This window comes from Podarcis erhardii, assembly GCF_964252035.2.
Source record: "Podarcis erhardii genome assembly, chromosome: 5".
Classification (NCBI taxonomy): Eukaryota; Metazoa; Chordata; class Lepidosauria; order Squamata; family Lacertidae; genus Podarcis; species Podarcis erhardii.
Window position 1 is genome coordinate 90,739,693 of NC_138509.1, and position 4,729 is coordinate 90,744,421.

Genomic DNA, 4,729 nt, shown 5'->3' on the forward strand with positions numbered 1-4,729 from the left:
CTCGCTGTGTTGAAGGTTTCCACACGGACTTTCAGATTCTACAGAGAAAGTGCAAGTTGCTTTTGCCATTAAAAAAGAAAAGAAAAAGGATTTCCAGCTCTCATGCTTGTGGACCAGTGGTAAAGATGTGCTAACATTTAATGGTTAACAGACACAGATTTTCCAGCATTGTATATGGAAAGACAAGTTATGGACATAGGCAACTAATGACAAAAATGTGATATTTATTGATTAATAACAACAACAGTTATTTTAGTAGTAATATTTTTTAAACCATGCAGGGAATATATTAAAAATTTGGCTTCTGGTTCCTTTCCTCGCCCCTCCTCCATGCACCCAGAATCTGCTTTTGGGGGGGGTCTCCCAGTCACCTGTGACATTGGGGGGTAATGGTAAAGGGACCCCTGACCATTAGGTCCAGTCGTGGCCGACTCTGGGGTTGTGGCGCTCATCTCGCTTTCTTGGCCAAGGGAGCTGGGGTCATGTGGCCAGCATGACTAAGCCGCTTCTGGCAAACCAGAGCAGAGCACAGAAACGCAGTTTACCTTCCCGCCAGAGTGGTACCTATTTATCTATTTGCACTTTGATGTGCTTTCGAACTGCTAGGTTGGCAGGAGCAGGGACCAAGCAATGGGAGCTCACCCGGTCGTGGGGATTTGAACCGTCAACCTTCTGATCGGCAAGTCCTAGGCTCTGTGGTTTAACCCACAGCACCGCCTGCTTCCCTTACTTTGGGGGGTAGGCTCCTCTAAATAAGAATGTCTTCGGCAGGTGCCAAAATAAGAATGTCTTTGGCAGGTGCCGGAAAGAAAACAGTGAAGGCTGCTGCCTGACATCAATAGGCAGGGAGTTCCAAAGAGTCAGCCCTGCGACACTAAACAATCGAGTCCTTACAGATGCAGTTGCGGGTATTATGTGGCACCTGTAAAAGTGCCAATTGAGGTCGAGTTGGCACATAGGGGGTAAGGCACTCTTGTAGGTAAACTGGTCCCAAGTTGTTAACCGGTGCCCCTGAACTCATCTCAGTAGGGGAATTAGCTACCAGTGCCGAACAGTGAGCTGCAGAGTTTCATGCTAACTGTAGCTTCTGGCTTAAGCTTGGAATCGGAGAATTGGTAGAGTTGGAAGGGACCCCAAGCGTCATCTATTCCAACCCCCTGCAATGTAGGAATCTCAGCTGAGCTTTTTGTAAGAGCAGCATTCAAAATATGCTGTCGCCCAGAATTCTGACACCTCATTCTGTGTAAGGAAATGCATAGCTTAGCCCTGCCTCCTAAGTGTGATGTTTTTGCCTACTTTTGTAGAAAGAGGCTACTAGTGGTTATTTGGGACCAGTAGAGGGCAGCCCTGTCTTTCTGCATCACAGCGTGGCCAGAAGAACAGCAGCATAAGGCAATCCTCACAAGGCGAATCTCTCCAGCCTGTGCTGTGCCCTGCCCCACACTACTTCCTGCGGCTGTGTGACCTGCACCCTTTCCAAAGTTTGATGCCATTGCTGTTCTCTCTCACAAACTACACAGACCTTGCCTAGTTCCCTCTCCATCACCTGCCCTGCTCCTCACATGGACAAGCCTGTACCAAAACAAATAACACTCCACAGACCAGCAGGGTTGTATAGTGGGTAGAGTGTTTGATTTTGGCTGGATAGTCTGGGTTCAAATCCATGTTCTGCGATGAAGCTCACTCAGTGGCCCTGATTCTTGTGGAGAAAACATCAGCCGGGGCGTAGGCATCCCATAACGTGGGATTAAAATACAGTGGTGCCTTGCAAGACGAAAAGAATCCCTTCCGCGAGTCTCTTCGTCTAGCGGTTTTTGCGTCTTGCGAAGCAAGCCCATTGACGGATTAGCGGATTAGCGCTATTAGGGGCTTTTAGCAGTTTATCAGCTTAGCAGATAAGCGGCTTAGTGGCTTAGAAAAAAGGGGGGGGGGAGGAAAAAAACCCCGCAGGAACTCGCAAGACATTTTTGTCTTGCGAAGCAAGCCCATAGGAAATTCGTTTTGTGAAGCGCCTCCAAAACGGAAAACCCTTTCATCTAGCGGGTTTTCCGTCTTGCGAGGCATTCGTCTTGCGGGGCACCACTGTATATGCAACGTCATCAGGGCCTTATCTAATAGGTGCTTTCTGTAGCCTCTCTGTTATACCAGGTTAGTTGAGTCACCTGTGTCCTCTTAAGCCAGCTGCCCTCCTAATGCTGTTAGACCCCCAGCGTGGAATAGCTCAGTCTATAGAAGAAGAAGAAGAAGAAGAAGAAGAAGAAGAAGAAGAAGAGTAGGAGTAGTTTGGATTTGATATCCCGCTTTATCACTACCCTAAGGTGTCCCAAAGCGGCTAACATTCTCCTTTCCCTTCCTCCCCCACAACAAACAGTCTGTGAGGTGAGTGGGGCTGAGAGACTTCAGAGAAGTGTGACTGGCCCAAGGTCACCCAGCAGCTGCATGTGAAGGAACGGAGAGGCGAACCCGGTTCACCAGATTACGAGTCTACCGCTCTTAACCACTACACCACACTGACTCTTAATTTGTGGATTGTAGGTTCGAGCCCCAGTTTGGGCAAAAAATTCCTGCACTAGATTGGACTAGATTACCCTTGGGGTCCCCTCCCAACTCTTGCTTGATTCTGCTTGCCCAGGTGCTGAGATCTACAGGGGAGGCCCTGCTGGTAGTTTCGCGGCCATGTGAGGTTCATGGTGTGGAGGTACGTGAGAGCCTTTTCTGGCTCCTCGAGTGTGGCATGCTCTCCCTCTGAGATGCATGTAGTGGTGTTACTGTATACATGTTGGCATCACGTCAAGGCACACTTTTTTTTGCACAGAGCTTTGGTGGTGGAAGTTGTTACTGCTCACCATGTGCCTAACCCTCTGTGCAGCCACCTTCACATGTAATGGATTCTTGGCTTAATAAACCATACTTTGCATATTGTAGCAGCAAAACAACTGGGGAGAAGCAAAGCAGCTGCAATCTCCCAGAGCGCATATAATCGTGCTAAGTTATGTTTTTGCTCAACAAGAACTGCGACAAGAATCAGGCCATTGCATACTCTTCTAAGCCGAAATTTATAAGCTGTGTCAGAATGAAGCCTAGTTCACGTTATATTTTGATGTACTAAAACCAAACAAAGGTGAATTTTACCACCATTTGGCATGGTTATTATTTCATTAGAATTCATACACTAGCATTCTTTGTCCTTGCGGATTAAATAAATACTAGCTCTCCCCAGGGGAAGATGTCCTCTCCAACAATGCAATTCCTGTACCAGATTTTATTACTGTTCAGAAAAGAACATGTTATTCAGCTGTGACTCTCCTTAAAGGAACAGGCTTCTTTCGAGGTACAAATGAGGAACCAATAGCACCCACGTGTATTGGCTTTAGCAGCAAGTGATTTTTACAAGTGCGTCACACACATTGATCACCGTAGGTAGAAATTGCCTAACTCTGCTTCCTGGGAGATCAGCTCGAAGCCAATGCTTTTCAATGGAAAGAGTTCACACATTTGGCTGAGAATTGCCCAGCGCTGATCCAGCAACCAAGTGTGCAGGCAAAATCACATGACCTATAATGATTTTTGGTGTTTACCTATAATCTGTAGAATTAAGTGTCTCTGTGGTCAGCAATAGCCTGGAATTACTGCATCAGCTTCTTTTCTGTGTATGTGTGGATCTTGCTGAGATCTTGGCAACAACTGATTACTGAGTATTAGGATGTCCCAGAGTTTCCTCCTTTTTCCTGATTGTTTTTTAAAAATCACATAAAAAGAGGCTATAAAAAGCACAGTCTGTTATCTCAACAGGATTTCTCTTCCAGCCCTCCTCTCTGGTAAAACATTACTCATTGCTTAATAACAACATCAACATGAGAATGAGTATTTCATTTTGTTAACTGAATTTCCAGCTCACCCTTCACCAAAAGTTTGTAGGGCTCATTCCTTGCATACAAAAACGCAATTAAAGCCCCCCTGTACTATATATATATATATATATTTTATAAAATATTTATTAGGGTTTTTTATAAAAGAAATACAAAGATAATAAACAGCATTGCTTTGTTTTAACAAAATTTCATAACTTCTTTGGACTTCCTCACGTCTCCCGCTCCCACTTACATCATTAGTAAATTTTTTCAAGCAAATTATCATCTTGTTTGCAAATTTATAACCGCTCAATTCAATATAGTGTAACAATTCTCCAACAAATTTTGTTTCTCTTAATCTCATTTATCATCAATTTCCGATCCAATTTAGTGATGGCCAATTATTTATAACCAAGCATCCTTATTAACATTCCTCTAAATCACAATATTTTTGTAAATAAATCTTAAATTTCTTCCAGTCTTCTTCAATCCTTTCTTCTCCCAGGTCCCGAATTCTGCTAGTCATCTCTGCCAGTTGCATATAGTCCATCAGCTGCATCTGCCAAAAAGCCCCACCTGTACTATATATCCAAAGCAATATTATGTCACATTCAGTAATCGTGATTCAGCACAAAATCCTGGGAGTTGTTGGGAAACCCCTAGTCCCCTTCCGGAGTGACAATTGGTAGTCAACCCCTCTTCCCAGCCAACTCTGCGAATCTTTGGGCAGAGCCACAGCGGCTGTTTAAAGTGGTATAATTCTGTTTTCAAATGCACAGTGTGGACAGGGCCTAAAACAGTGAGCAGCAATCCCAAATCGCAATCCATACAACAGGTTTGGTGGAGGGCACTCTCCATGAAAACCCCACAACCAGTTT